The sequence below is a fragment of the Arachis stenosperma genome, chromosome 1, assembly GCF_014773155.1.
Source record: "Arachis stenosperma cultivar V10309 chromosome 1, arast.V10309.gnm1.PFL2, whole genome shotgun sequence".
Lineage (NCBI taxonomy): Eukaryota > Viridiplantae > Streptophyta > Magnoliopsida > Fabales > Fabaceae > Arachis > Arachis stenosperma.
Genome location: NC_080377.1, coordinates 52,058,712 through 52,075,428, shown reverse-complemented (window position 1 = coordinate 52,075,428; position 16,717 = coordinate 52,058,712). Strand labels below are relative to the sequence as shown.

The window sequence follows — 16,717 nt, the reverse complement described above, 5'->3', positions numbered from 1 at the left end:
GCATCTTCATACGCTTATCTGAAGCTCTCACCAATGATATACATAAGTATCTTTATCTTTATCTTCATGCTTTATTCGTTTATCACTATACCCATTTGAGTCTGCCTGACTGAGATTTACAAGGTGACCATAGCTTGCTTCATAGCAACAATCTCCGTGGGATCGACCCTTACTCGCGTAAGGTTTATTACTTGGACGACCCAGTGCACTTGCTGGTTAGTTGTGCGAAGTTGTGTTTTATGCCATGGTATTGAGCACCAAGTCTTTGGAGCCATTACCGGGGATTATTTGAATATGGACAAAGTAGTGATCACAATTTCGTGCACCAAGTTTTTGGCGCCGTTGCCGGGGATTGTTTGTGTATGGACAACTGACGGTTCATCTTGTTGCTTAGATTAGGTATTTATTTTATTTTATCTTTTGTCGAAATTCTTGAAGATGAATTCTAGAGTTTCATGATGATTTGTTGAAATCGGGCTGGCTGAGAAGCCATGTCTAATCTCATTGGACCGAGGTTTCAGCTTATCATCACAGAAGCTTGTTGATTTTTTATCAAATCTTGCTTTTGGAGCAGTGATCTGCTAAGGCTTTGCTGGCTTTTGGCCATGTCTAGTGTTTTGGACCGAAGCTTTCTTTGAAAGCTTGGCTGGCTGTGAAGCCATGTCTAATTCCTGGACCGGAGTCTTAGACTAGCATTGCACTGATTCCTGGAATTCTCATTAAGAATTTTGATGTCTTTTTCCACTTAATTTTCGAAAATCACAAAAAAATTTCACAAAATCATAAAAACCAAAAATATTTGATGTTTCTTGCTTGAGTCTAGTGTCTCATCTTAAGTTTGGTATTAATTGCATGCATTCATTCATGTGTCTTAAGGATCTTCAAGTAATTCTTGATGATTTACTTGCTCTAATCTTTGAATTCTATTGACTTGAAGTATTTTGTGTGTCTCATATGCATTCTCATATTGTTAGTGTCAGTGGTATACAAACTGCTAAGTTTGGTGTCTTGCATGCATTGTTATTTGATTCTTGTTGCATTTTGATTATTAAAAATCCAAAAATATTTTTAATTTGTGTCTTTTCAAGTCAATAATACAAAGAATTGAAGATTCAGAACATACTGCAGAGGAATTACACAGAAAAAGCTGAGCATTCAAAAATGCCCAGTGAAGAAGACAGACTGGCGTTTAAACGCCAGCCAGGGTACCTGGTTGGGCGTTTAACGCCCAAAGAGGTAGCATTTTGGGCGTTAAACGCCAGAATGTATACCATTCTGGGCGTTTAACGCCAGGATGGTGCTAGGGGGAAGATTTTGTTTTCAAATCAATTTTTTTTAGTTTTTTTTCAAAATCAAATCTTTTCCAAATCATATCTTTTCAATCAAATGTTTTCAAAATTAATTTCTTTCCTTTTTCAAAGATACTTACTAACAATTAATGATTTGATTGAACATCTCAAGTTTGTTACCTTTTCTGCTGAGAAAGGTTTAATGTTTGAATCATATCTTTTCTTGTTAGGCAAGTCATTACTTTTCAAAATCAAATCTTTTAAAAAAATTGTTTTCAAAACATATCTTTTAAAATTGTTTTCAAATCAAATCTTTTCAATCATGTCTTTTTAATCACATCTTTTTTTAAAATAAGTTTTCAATCAGATCTTTTTAACTTCTAATTTCAAAATCTTTTTCAAAAATCACTTGATTTCTTTTCACTTTGAATTTTCGAAAATTATCAATCATTTTTTCAAAATGCTTTTGACATCTTTTTAATTAATTTTTGAAAATTCTCTTCCTTCCTCCCACATCCTTCTATTTATGGAGTACTACTCTTTCTTAATGCACAATTCGAACTCTATCTAATTAAAGTTCGAATTCTTCTCCTTCTTCTTTCTTCTATTTTTCTGTTCTTCTGACACCTCAAGGAATCTCTATACTGTGACATAGAGGATTCCATATTTTCTTGTTTTCTTCTCTTTCATATGAGCAGGAACAAAGACAAAGGCATTCTTGTTGAAGCTGACCCTGAACCTGAAAGGACCTTGAAGCGAAAGCTAAGAGAAGCTAAGGCACAACTCTTTGTTGAGGACCTGACCGAATTCTTCAAAGAAGAAGAACCCATGGCATCCGAAAACAACAACAATGCCAACAATGCAAGGAAGGTGCTGGGTGACTTTACTGCACCTACTCCCAATTTCTATGGGAGAAGCATCTCTATCCCTGCCATTGGAGCAAACAACTTTGAGCTTAAGCCTCAATTAGTTTCTCTAATGCAACAGAATTGCAAGTTCCATGGACTTCCAATGGAAGATCCTCATCAGTTTTTAGCTGAGTTCTTGCAAATCTGTGACACAGTCAAGACTAATGGGGTTGACCCTGAGGTCTACAGACTGATGCTATTCCCTTTTGCTGTAAGAGACAGAGCTAGAATATGGTTGGACTCTCAACCTAAAGATAGCCTGGACTCTTGGGAAAAGCTAGTCAATGCCTTCTTGGCAAAGTTCTTTCCACCTCAAAAATGGAGTAAGCTTAGAGTGGAAGTCCAAACCTTCAGACAGAAGGATGGAGAATCCCTCTATGAAGCTTGGGAAAGATACAAACAATTAATCAGAAAATGTCCATCTGACATGCTTTCTGAATGGAGCATCATAGGTATTTTCTATGATGGTCTCTCTGAACTATCCAAGATGTCTTTGGATAGCTCTGCTGGAGGATCTCTTCATCTGAAGAAGACGCCTACAGAAGCTCAAGAGCTCATTGAAATGGTTGCAAATAATCAATTCATGTACACTTCTGAAAGGAATCCTGTGAACAATGGGACAAGTCAGAAGAAAGGAGTTCTTGAGATTGATGCTCTGAATGCCATTCTGGCTCAGAACAAGATATTGACTCAACAAGTCAATTTGATTTCTCAAAGTCTGTCTGGAATGCAAAATGCACCAAGCAGTACTAAGGATGCTTCATCTGAGGAAGAAGCCTATGATCCTGAGAACCCTTCAATGGAAGAGGTGAATTACCTAGGAGAACCCTATGGAAACACCTATAATTCTTCATGGAGAAATCACCCAAATTTCTCATGGAAGAATCAAGAGAGACCTCAACAAGGTTTCAATAACAATAATGGTGGAAGAAACAGGTTTAACAATGGCAAGCCTTTTCCATCATCTTCTCAGCAACAGATAGAGAACTCTAAGCAGAACCCCTCTGACTTAGCAACCATGGTCTCTGATCTAATCAAAACCACTTAAAGTTTCATGACTGAAACAAGGTCTTCCATTAGGAATTTGGAAGCACAAGCGGGACAGCTGAGCAAGAAAATTACTGAACTCCCTCCAAGTACTCTTCCAAGCAATACAGAAGAAAATCCAAAGGGAGAGTGCAAAGCCATAAACATGGCCGAATCTGGAGAGGAAAGAGAGGAAGTGAACGCCACTGAGGAAGACCTCAATGGGCGTGCACCAACCTCCTCTGAGTTTCCCAATGAGGAACCATGGGAATCTGAGGCTCAAAATGAGATCATAGAGATTCCATTGGACTTACTTCTGCCTTTCATGAGCTCTGATGAGTATTCTTCCTCTGAAGAGGATGAGTATGTCACTGAAGAGCAAGTTGCTAAATACCTTGGAGCAATCATGAAGCTAAATGACAAGTTATTTGGAAATGAGACTTGGGAGGATGAACCTCCTTTGCTCACCAAAGAACTGGATGACTTGTCTAGGCAGAAATTACCTCAAAAGAGACAAGATCTTGGGAAGTTTTCCATACCTTGTACCATAGGTACCATGACCTTCAAGAAGGCCCTGTGTGACTTAGGGTCAAGTGTGAACCTCATGCCTCTCTCTGTAATGGAGAAGCTAAGGATCTTTGAGGTACAAGCTGCAAGAATCTCACTAGAGATGGCAGACAACTCAAGAAAACAAGCTCATGGACTTGTAGAGAATGTTTTGGTAAAGGTTGAAGACCATTACATCCCTACTGATTTCATAGTCCTAGAGACTGGGAAGTGCATGGATGAATCCATCATCCTTGGCAGACCCTTCCTAGCCACAGCAAAGGCTGTGATTGATGTTGATGGAGGTGAACTGATCATTCAAGTGAATGAAGAATCCTTTGTGTTTAAGGCTCAAGGATATCCCTCTGTCACCATGGAGAAGAAGCATGAAGAGCTTCTCTCTAATCAGAGACAAACAGAGCCCCCACTGTCAAACTCTAAGTTTGGTGTTGGGAGGCCACAACCAAACTCTAAGTTTGGTGTTGAACCCCCACATTCAAACTCTAAGTTTGGTGTTGGGAGGTTCCAACATTGCTCTGAGTATCTGTGAGGCTCCATGAGAGCCCTCTGTCAAGCTACTGACATTAAAGAAGCGCTTGTTGGGAGGCAACCCAATGATTATATTTTATATATTTCTCTTTGTTATTTTATGTTTTTTGTAGGTTGATGATCATAAGAAGTCACAAAATCCATTGAAAAAGCAAAAACAGAATGAAAAACAGGAAGAAAAATAGCACACCCTGGAGGAAGAACTCACTGGCGTTTAAACGCCAGTGAGGCTAGCAGTTGGGCGTTTAACGCCCAGTCTGGCACCATTCTGGGCGTTTAACGCCAGAAAGGGGCACCAGACTGGCGTTAAACGCCAGAAAAGGGCAAGAACCTGGCGTTAAACGCCAGGAATGGGCACCAGCCCGGCGTTTAACGCCAGAAATGCCTCAAAACGTGATTTTGAGCAACATCTGGTGGTGCAGGGATGACTTTTCCTTGACACCACAGGATCTGTGGACCCCACAGGACCCCCACCTACCCCACCACCACTCTCTCTCTTCTTCCCCCATTCACCAATCACCTCAACACCTCTTCCCCAAAAACCCTTCACCTATCAAATCCCATCTTTCTCTTCACCACTCACATCCATCCTTCATAAAACCCCACCAACCTCACCCTTCAAATTCAAACCACTTTCCCTCCCAAACCCACCCATAATGGCCGAACCATATCACCCCCTCTCTCCTATAAATACCCTTCTTCACTCCTTCATTTTCACACAACCTTATAAACACTTCTCCCCCTCTTTGGCCGATTACACTAAGCCATTCCCTTCTTCCTCATTTCTTCTTCTTCTACTCTCTTCTTCCTTCTTTTGCTCGAGGACGAGCAAACCTTTAAGTTTGGTGTGGTAAAAGCGTTGCTTTTTCGTTTTTCCATAACCATTTATGGCATCCAAGGCCGGAGAAACTTCTAGAAAGAGGAAAGGGAAGGCAAAAGCTTCCACCTCCGAGTCATGAGAGATGGATAGATTCATCTCAAGGGTGCATCAAGACCACTTCTATGAAGTTGTGGCCTTAAAGAAGGTGATCCCCGAGGTCCCCTTTTCACTCAAAAAGGGTGAATATCCGGAGATCCGCCATGAGATCCGAAGAAGAGGTTGGGAAGTGCTTACCAACCCCATTCAACAAGTCAGAATCTTGATGGTTCAAGAGTTCTATGCCAATGCATGGATCACCAAGAACCATGACCAAAGTATGAACCCGGATCCAAAGAATTATCTTACTATGGTTCGGGGGAAATACTTGGATTTTAGTCCGGAAAATGTAAGGTTAGCATTCAACTTGCCCATGATGCAAGGAGATGAACATCTTTACACTAGAAGGGTCAACTTTAATCAAAGGTTGGACCAAGTCCTCACAGTCATATGTGAAGAGGGCGCACAATGGAAGAGAGATTCAAGAGGCAAGCCGGTTCAACTGAGAAGGCATGACCTCAAACCCGTGCTAGAGGATGGTTGGAGTTCATCCAACGCTCAATTATTCCCACTAGCAACCGGTCCGAAGTTACTCTAGACCGGGCCATCATGATTCATAGCATCATGATTGGAGAAGAAGTGGAAGTTCATGAGGTTATAGCCCAAGAACTCTATAAAGTGGCGGACAAGTCTTGCACCTTGGCAAGGCTAGCCTTTCCTCATCTCATTTGTCACCTCTGTTATTCAGTTGGAGTTGACATAGAAGGAGATACCCCCATTGATGAGGACAAGCCCATCACCAAGAAAAGGATGGAGCACCAAGAGCACTCCATTCTCCTCCATGAAATTAGAGAAGACCAAAGGATCATGAGAGAGGAGCAACAAAGACAAGGAAGAGACATTGAGGAGCTCAAGCACTCCATAAGACCTTCAAGAGGAAGAACAAGCCGCCATCACTAAGGTGGACCCGTTCTTTAATCTCCTTGTTCTTTATTCTTCTGTTTTTCGAATTTCATGCTTATGTTTATCTATATTTGTGTCTTATGATCATTAGTGTCTTAGTGTCTATGCCTTAAAGTTATGAATGTCCTATGAAATCCATCACCTTTCTTAAATGAAAACTGTTTTTATTACAAAAGAACAAGAAGTACAGGATTTCAAATTCATCTTTAAAACTAGCTTAATTAGTTTGATGTGGTGACAATACTTTTTGTTTTCTGAATGTATGCTTGAACAGTGCATATGTCTTTTGAATTTGTTGTTCATGAATGTTAAAATTGTTGGCTCTTGAAAGAATGATGAAAAAGGAGACATGTTACTGAGGATCTGAAAAATCATAAAAATGATTCTTGAAGCAAGAAAAAGCAGTGAATACAAAAAAAAAAAAGAGAGAAGCAAGCGAAAAAAAAAAACGAAAAAGAAAGAGAAAAAGAAAGGAAAAGAAAGAAATAAAGTTGTGATCCAAGGCAATAAGAGTGTGCTTAAGAACCCTGGACACCTCTAATTGGGGACTTTAGCAAAGCTAAGTCACAATCTGAAAAAGTTCACCCAATTATGTGTCTGTGGCATGTATGTATCCGGTGGTAATACTGGAAGACAGAGTGCTTTGGGCCACGGCCAAGACTCAATAAGTAGCTGTGTTCAAGAATCATCATACTTAACTAGGAGAATCAATAACACTATCTGGATTCTGAGTTCCTAAAGAAGCCAATCATTCTGAATTTCAAAGGATAAAGTGAGATGCCAAAACTGTTCGGAGGCAAAAAGCTACTAGTCCTGCTCATCTAATTTGGAGCTAAGTTTCATTGATAATTTGGAGTCTATAGTATATTCTCTTCTTTTTATCTTATTTGATTTTCAGTTGCTTGGGGACAAGCAACAATTTAAGTTTGGTGTTGTGATGAGCGGATAATTTATACGCTTTTTGGCATTATTTTTAGTATGTTTTTAGTATGATCTAGTTAGTATTTAGTATATTTTTATTAGTTTTTAATTAAAATTCACTTTTCTGGACTTTACTATGAGTTTGTGTGTTTTTCTGTGATTTCAGGTATTTTCTGGCTGAAATTGAGGGACCTGAGCAAAAATCTGATCCAGAGACTCAAAAGGACTACAGATGCTGTTGGATTCTAACCTCCCTGCACTCAAAGTGGATTTTCTGGAGCTACAGAAGCCCAATTGGCGCGCTCTCAACGGCGTTGGAAAGTAGACATCCTGGGCTTTCCAGAAATATATAATAGTCCATACTTTGCTCAAGATTTGATGGCCCAAACCGGCGTTCAAAGTCACCTCAAGAAATTCCAGCGTTAAACACCGGAACTGGCACCTAATTGGGAGTTAAACGCCCAAACTGGCATAAAAGCTGGCGTTTAACTCCAAGAGGAGTCTCTACACGAAAATGCTTCAATTGCTCAGCCCAAGCACACACCAAATGGGCCCGGAAGTGGATTTTTATGTCATTTACTCATCTCTGTACACCTTAGGCTACTAGTTTTCTATAAGTAGGACCTTGTACTATTGTATTTGACATCTTGGTAGCTATCTTTGAGTTTTATGCTATCTTAGATCATTTGGGAGGCTGGCCTCACGGCCATGCCTAGACCTTGTTCTTATGTATTTTCAACGGTGGAGTTTCTACACACCATAGATTAAGGTGTGGAGCTCTGCTGTACCTCGAGTATTAATGCAATTACTATTGTTCTTCTATTCAATTCCACTTGTTCTTTGTCCAAGATATCACTTGTTCTTCAACTTGATGAATGTGATGATCAGTGACACTCATCACCATTCTCACCTATGAACAAGGTGACTGACAACCATTCTTGTTCTACAAGCATCCGAGGCTTAGTGAATATCTCTTGGATTCTTTAACCGGAATCTTCGTGGTATAGGCAAGAACTGATGGCGGCATTCAAGAGAATCCGGAAGGTCTAACCTTGTCTGTGGTATTCTGAGTAGGATTCAATGATTGAATGACTGTGACGTGCTTCAAACTCCTAGCAGGCGGGGCGTTAGTGACAGACGCAAAAGAATCAATGGATTTTATTCCGGCCTGACCGAGAACCGACAGCTGAATTCTGCTATGCTGTGACAGAGCATATGCAATCGCTTTCACTGAGAGGATGGGAGGTAGCCATTGACAACGGTGAAACCCTACACGAGCTTGCCATGGAAAGGAGTAAGAAGGATTGGATGAAGACAGTAGGAAAGCAGAGAGACGGAAGGGAAGGCATCTTCATACGCTTATCTGAAGCTCTCACCAATGATATACATAAGTATCTTTATCTTTATCTTCATGCTTTATTCGTTTATCACTATACCCATTTGAGTCTGCCTGACTGAGATTTACAAGGTGACCATAGCTTGCTTCATAGCAACAATCTCCGTGGGATCGACCCTTACTCGCGTAAGGTTTATTACTTGGACGACCCAGTGCACTTGCTGGTTAGTTGTGCGAAGTTGTGTTTTATGCCATGGTATTGAGCACCAAGTCTTTGGAGCCATTACCGGGGATTATTTGAATATGGACAAAGTAGTGATCACAATTTCGTGCACCAGGCGTGCCACTTGAACATCCAGGCGTGGCACGCCAACGTATGGAACAATGGCAAATGAAGGGCGTGACATGCCAGTCTCATGGCGTGGCACGCTGGTAGTGCTTTCCAAAGGAGGAATTAAAGGGCCAGTGAAATCAGACGTGCCACTTGGGAGATGAGGTGTGGCACATCAGTAAGAAGATGAAGCAAATGAAGGGCGTGACACGCCAGTCTCATGGCATGGCACGCTGGTAGTATTTTTCAGAGAGGAAGAAGAGGAGCCAATGAACTCAGGCGTGCCACTTGGATGACGAGGCGTGGCACGCCAACAAGGGGGTGAAGCTTTAAGAAGGGCGTGGCACCCCAGACCCTGGGCGTGCCACGCTGGTACAAATTTCCAAAAGCATAGAGATAAGGAAGATGACCTTAGGCGTGCCACTTTGGCTCGAAGGCGTGGCACACCAGGTTACTTGGCCATTTAAAATGTCCTGGGCATGCCACTTAGGCTCGAAGGTGTGGCACGCCAGGGGTAAAATAGAGGACGGCGTGCCACTTGAATGGAGAGGTGTGGCACGCCAAATCAGAAACAGAAAGAGTGTGACACGCCAGAGAAGCGCCAGTCACACGCCAGCTGGAAGATCATGTTTGTTGAGTTTCTTTTCCCTCCAAATTATAATTTTCTTTTCACTTTTGTAATTTTCTTTTATTTTCTAGATCTAGGAGTAGTATAAATATCCTTGGAAGTATTGGAAAAGGGGTTAGCAAGTCACAGAGTTTAGTTTGGGATTTCACTTTTTTATTTTTCACACTATCTCTTCCATCTTTTGTACTTTTTCTCTCTAAGCTATGAGTAGCTAAATTCCCTCTCATTGAGAGAGGGAGCTGATGATTGGTCATCATATACCCATTTTTCAAGCTAATTTCACTTGTTTTATTAGCATTTATGCACTTTCTTGCATCCTAAGTAAGTGATTTGGAGTGAAAATGCATAACTTCTTTAAATCAAACAACCACCATGAAATTAATGTTAACTCATGAGGTCTAAGCTGAATTTAATTGATTTTTAATTGATTTATAAGCCTTGTGAATTTAGTGATACTTGGAGTAGTTGTTTTGGTTTATTGTAGGTGAAGAAAAGAAGAAAAAAGGGAAGCGTGGCTTAAGAAAGCGTGGCCCAAGGAGAAAAAGGCGTGGCGCATAAAGGAGGAGTGCAAGCATTGCCCTCCACAAGGGCACACTGCCCTCTAGGAGGGCAACATAAGGAAACAAGGCTTGAGAGGCAACTCTGCCCTGCCCACGACAAGGGCAGAGCACAAATTGGTGCCTTGGATCAAGGAAAGTAAAAACATTGCCTTGCCCTCCTCAAGGGCAGTATCGGGCTCACCAAGGGGAGAAATTCAAAGAAAAAGTTCACCATTGCTTGCCACAAGGATCGAACACGGAACCATGAGGAAACAAGAAACTAAGCCTTACTTTGGTGCAAAGAAAATCAAAGAAAAGAGGTAGCGTGCGCGTCACACAAGGATCGAACACGGGACTTTAATTTGGAGACATTGCCCTGCCCTCCGCAAGGGCAGGGCAGCATTTTGTTGTGGCACGGCCAGCGCACCAAACTGGCGCACCAAGGCATCACTCGGCAGCACCAGCAGCACGCACAGGCACCATTCTGGCGCGCCAAAAAGTTCTGCCCTGCCCTCCACAAGGGCAGGGCAGCGTCCTGCACGCACCAACACATCACATGCACGCACCAATGGGCCAGATGCATCATTTTCTGCCCTGCCCTCCACAAGGGCAGGGCAGCCTCCTGGAAGCAATTTTTCATGGGCCAAAAATTGAATTAAAAATCCAATTTAATTCATTTCTTCACCAAATCAAAAGCCCATCCAAATCCCAAGATCCAAGAATAGAAAGTGTATAAATAGGAGTTAGTTTGATGTAATTAGGACTTTTACTTTCACCTTTTACTTTACTTTTGAATTTGGAACCTTCTTTTGAATTTTGGGAGATTTCATTGAGAGCTAGGAACAGAGATTTCAGAGAATTGGGGAGGAGAATTGATCTCTCTTCTTCCTGGTTCTTGCTTGAGCATTTTTTGACTTTTCTTGTTTGAGTCTTGGGTGTTAAGAATTGAGGAAATTCTGTCTCAATCTCGACTCAAGAGCTCTTTAATTTCTCTTCTGCATAATTGAGTTCATTTACATTCCCTTTACTGCTTCTTCTTTAATTCCTTGTTAATTGCTTTGAGAATTTAGATCTGGGAAGGCAATTGAGATCTAGGCTTTGCTACCTAGTCTCTGGAGTCCTGAGATCACATTTTCCTTTTGGTTCTTCTGTGAACCTCTTCTGCAATTAATTTCCTTACTGTTTGAGTTCTAATTACTTCTAATTCAATTTCTGCTCTATCAATTGTTGCAATTCAATTTCTCTTTGCTTAGATTCTGATATCCCAGTCCTCAAATCCCTTTTTCATTCAAGCAATTTATATTCCTTGCACTTTAAGTTACTGCAATTTACATTTCTTGCACTTTAAGTTTCAGTCATTTAATTTCTTGTTCTTTAAGATTCAGTCCTTTTACTTTCAGTTCCTTTTAATTTCTACAATTCTTCCCTTCCCCCTTTACATTTCCTGTTGTTTAATTGCTGTTGGATACAAAACACTCAATCAATACTTGATTCACTTGACTAAATCAACCACTAAACTAAAATTGCTCAATCCTTCAATCCCTGTGGGATCGACCTCACTCATGTGAGTTATTATTAATTGATGCGACCCGGTACACTTGCCGGTGAGTTTTGTGTCGGATCGTTTTCCGCACATCAAGTTTTTGGCGCCGTTGCCGGGGATTGAAATAGATTGACAATGATTAAGTGAAGTGGAGGTCTAGATCAAGCACTTTTTCTTTTCTGTTTCTTTATTTTTCTTTACACACTAACTGTTTGAATTTTTGCTTAAACTAACTAAAAATTCATTCTAGCAATAGATTGAAGTTTCATTGGTTTTCTGGATCTGTGTGTTTCTTATCGTGTGTTTGTATGTCAGGTACAGGAAGAGCTTCCCCTATTCTCTCTAAAATTGACCAAATAACTCTTCGAAGAATAAGAAGAGCTGAAAGAGGGAAGAACGTCATTGGAGAGGAAGAATTTGAGGAGGAATTCCAAGAAATAGAAGGAGATCCATCAAATCCCAATCAACCAGAAGGAGGAGCCAACAATAACTAACAACAAAGAAGAGTACTAGCTTCCTACACATTTGCAAATGCTAGACACTGTGGGAGTAACATCCTTACCCCCAATGTCAATGCAAACAACTTTGAACTAAAGCCACAGCTCATCACATTGGTCCAAAACAACTGTTCCTTTGGAGGAGGGCCATTGGAGGATCCAAATCAACATCTATCTACCTTCTTAAGGATTTGTGACACTGTCAAAACCAATGGTGTGCCTCCTGACAGTTACAAGTTGCTGCTCTTTCCATTCTCTCTCAGGGACAAAGCCACTCAATGGCTAGAAACATTTCCAAAGGAAAGCATCAACACTTGGGATGATTTGGTGAGCAAGTTTCTTGCCAAATTTTATCCCCCTCAAAGGATCATAAGATTGAAGACTGAGGTGCAGACATTCACTCAAATGGAGGCTGAGAATTTATACGAAGCATGGGAAAGATATAAGGCACTATTGAGGAAGTGTCCACCAGAGATGTTTACTGAATGGGATAAGTTGCAGAACTTCTATGAAGGACTTACTCTGAAAGCCCAAGAAGCACTTGATCACTCAGCTGGAGGCTCACTACAACTCATGAAAACTACAGAGGAAGCTCAAAATCTCATTGATATGGTGGCCAACAATCAATATTTCTTTGCTCATCAAAGGCAACGCCAACCATCACAAAGAAGAGGAGTCATGGAGTTGGAAGGAGTGGATTCAATCTTAGCTCAAAACAAAATGATGCAGCAGCAGATTCAACAATAGTTTGAGCAAATGGCCAAAAGGATTGATGGCCTGCAAGTAGCATCAGTGAGTGCCACAAGCCAACCATCAACCACATGGGTGCAAAGTGAAGAAACTCAAGAGGAGCAACAGCAAGAGCAAGTCCAATACATGCACAACCAAAATCCTGGAACAAATGAAGTCTATGGAGATACCTACAATCCATCTTGGAAGAATCATCCCAACCTCAGATGGGGAGACAACCACAATCAAACTCAGCAACCATGGCAAAGAAACTCAAATCAAAACAATTGGAAAAACACAAACCACAACAACCAGCCAAACACTAACCAGAATACATACAGAAAACCACAAAACACTTACCCCAACTCAAACCATTATCCACCCAATAACCATCCAACTAACCAAAACACCTACCATCATCCAACAACACCCCAAAGCTAACCCACCTCACAAGAATCCCAGAGGATTACTAATCTAGAACTGCTCATGGAGAAAATGATGAAGAACCAAGAATTGACAACAAAGAACCAAGAAGCTTCCATGAAGAACTTAGAAAGGCAGATTGGACAAATCTCCAAGCAGATTTCTATTGAGAGACCATCAAGCTCACTACCAAGCGACACCATTCCTAACCCAAAGGAAGAATGCAAAGTCGTGCAATTAAGGAGTGGAAAGATATTAGTGGATGGCAACCAAGGAGCAACTAAGGAACTGTTGGAAAATGACAAAGAGTCATCAGAGAAAGATGAAGCTAACAACAAGGACATAACAAGCAAGAATGTCCCAGAAAAGCTCACAGAAGAAAACAACCAACCAAAGAACTCAAGGAAGGAAAAGCAGATCATGGAAGAACTAAATCCAAGACAGCAGCAAGTGGAAAAGAGCCTTACACCCCCACTACCTTATCCACAAAGATTCCACAAAGAGACAAAGGATCAGCATTTCCACAAATTTCTTGAGACTTTCAAGAAGCTGGAAATCAACATACCTTTGGCTGAGGCATTAGAGCAAATGCCTCTATATGCCAAGTTCTTAAAGGAGCTCATCAATAAGAAAAGAAGTTGGAATGAGAAGGTGACTGTAGTGCTCAGTGAAGAATGTAGTGCACTAATCAAAAAAGGGCTCCCTCCCAAGCTTGAAGATCCTGGAGGTTTCTTCCTACCCTGCACTATTAGAAGCCTATTCATCAACAAGGGGATGTGTGACCTAGGAGCAAGTATAAATCTAATCCCATCTTCTTTAGTGAAAAAGCTTGGCATAGAAGAGGTGAAACCAATACAGATGTCTTTGGAATTGGTGGACCAATCAGTAGTATATCCTGAAGGGTTGATTGAGAACCTTTTAGTTAAGGTTAACAAGTTCATCTATCCAGTAGATTTTGTGATCCTGGATTCATCAGAGAATGGGAATGACTCCTTAATACTTGGTCGACCATTTTTGGCCACTGCTAGAGCCATTGTAGACATAGAGCAGGGAGAGCTAACCCTCAGAATGCATGAGGAGAGCATCACCTTGAAGGTCTTTCAAGAATCACAAAGTAAGGAAGAAACAAGCAAGATAAGTGACTATCTTCCAGGGCAAGCAATCAACAAAACAATAGAACAGAAGAGTGAGCAGGTACAAGGAGGGGAAGGAATTCAAAATGAGGCCGGGATGATAAACAAAAAGGGAGGAATCACAACTCAAGTCACTGTCAAAGGAGACAGATCAACAAGGAAGAAAAAGAAGAAAAACAGGAAGAAGGCTTACAAAAGGTGGAAGAATAAAAAAATTCCAACTGAAGGATTTTCCAAAGGTGACAAAGTACAATTAGTATATCAACAGTTGGGAACAGAAGATCATTACACTGTCAACCAAGTACTCTCTCTTGAGCACATTGAAATTGAGCATAGAGGGACACAGAGAAAGCTTACAGTGAGAGGGGACAAGTTGAGACATCACCAGCATCAACCACCTTAAAGGGGGTTCAATGTCAAGCTAGTGACAATAAAAGAGCGCTTCATGGGAGGCAACCCATGATTTAAGATTCCTGTCCTTTCTTTTGTTCAATAAGCCATGATTACCTGAGCATGATTTTGAACGTCCATATAAAATGCATACATTGTTTTGAAGCACATGTCAAACTTCTAAGTTTGGTGTACCTTAAGGCACACCCAAGTTTATTTTTCAAAAAAGGGGATTATTCTTAGAACATATGCATAATTCTTTTTGATGAAGCATATGACCAAACACTAAGTTTGGTGTCTGCATGTGTAACAATGTTCAGAAGATCATTTCCCATTCATGGAATCAAAACCATACAGAAAGGGATCATGCATCAAATTTTTTTTAAATATAAAATACATCAATTGTGAAGAATGGTTTGCATTGCTAAGCCACCCCCTCAATAAAAGATAAGTTTGGTGTTCACCAACTCTTAGCATCTTTAATTAAGGGACACAATTGACCACTAAAAAAAAATAATAATAATAATAAACAAAACAAAACAAATTTTTTCTTTAGTGTAAACCAATTGTCAACGACTACATTAATGTTCTAAGGCTAACTGTTTTGGTTCATGCAGGAGAAAAAGATTGAGACAAACACAAGGAAGGACCACGACTAGGACAAGCTAAGTGAGGAGTGGTCACATGTGCCTAGAAGAGCGTGCTCCTTGGGAAGCAGAATTTGCATGCATGCATCATCGAACACCTAAATGCATGCAACCAATGAGAAGAGAATCCTCGTCAAAGCCTCAACAATGCATGCAGACCATTCATTCCATGAACCGTTTGGATGAACAACTTAATCTCAACCCTTCATGAGCACCAACGAACTCCTTCCTCATTTATTATGGTTTTGTTGGAAAGCTTGAAGAATCTGCCTATAAATAGCCGTTAGCACTAAACGGTTTACACACTCATTCAAGCCACCTTCACATGAAAGCCATAATCCCCTCTACTCCCAAAACTAAAACAATTCCCTTGTTTCACACAACAGAACCGAGAATCATCCCAAACACAACACATCTTTCTTCTATTCTCATTTTTCCCTTCATCCCACCTCAATTCCAATGGCTTCCTCAAGCTAAAAAGAAGGCCGGGAAAGGAACCTATGGTAGCCGAACCTCCATCATATGATGCAAACAAATTTAGATCCCAATTCCATGAAGGGAGATATCACAGGTTCATGGAGACAAAGAATGTAATCTATGAGAAAGGCCTTGAGTTGAGGGACGGGGAATACCCCATTATGAGGCAAATCACTAAAGAAAGAAGGTGGGAACTTTTATGTGCTCCTCTTGTCGACATTAGTGCAGTCATGATCAGGGAGTTCTATGCAAATGCTGTAAAAGAAAACAAAGACAGTGCCCCTTACACAAGCTATGTCAGAGGAGTTGAAGTAAGTTTCAGCCCAGCAGCCATCACAAGGGCCCTAAAGTTGAGAACTATAACTTATGCAGAGCCCAGTTATGAGACTAGATTGCAGATGGAAAACAATCCTGATGAGATCTTGCAAGGGTTATGTGTGGAGAATACAGATTGGGAAAGAGATTCAAAGGGAGTTCCAAGTCACTTGAGGAGGATAAATCTTACTCCTGTGGCCAAAGGATGGTATGAAATAGTAAGGAGATCTATCCTCCCTACTGGAAATGCCTCATGGGTCACAATCAAACGAGCACTCTTGACATACTGCATCTTACATGGAGGTGAAATCAACATCGCGCAACTCATAGCCGACAGTATTCAAGAGATGGCTAACAGCACAAGCAAATCAAGTGGTCTTGGACATCCAAGTACCATCCTCAGGCTATGCGACAAAGATGGAGTAATCTTTGAAGATGAGGACACAGAAAAAGTGAAAAAGGGGAAAGGGATCACCAAGAAGAGTATGGAAGGAATAAATGAAGAAGATGATCCAGAAGGGGTGGTAGCTCCCAGGCAAAGGAGATCACAAAGAGAGGAAGGACGAAATCAAGCTCATGATGCCATAGACATGAGCCAGCTACACAGAGCA

The 16,717-nt window shown here is 40.9% G+C and overlaps 1 non-coding gene across 1 annotated transcript; it reads right to left on the bottom strand.

The window, feature by feature from the left end:
- Nucleotides 1–2,522: 2,522 nt before the first annotated feature.
- Nucleotides 2,523–2,626, bottom strand: LOC130948104 (small nucleolar RNA R71). Its single transcript, XR_009072932.1, has one exon. It is a non-coding gene; the product is annotated as a small nucleolar RNA R71 (small nucleolar RNA).
- Between the last annotated feature and the right edge of the window lie 14,091 nt (nucleotides 2,627–16,717).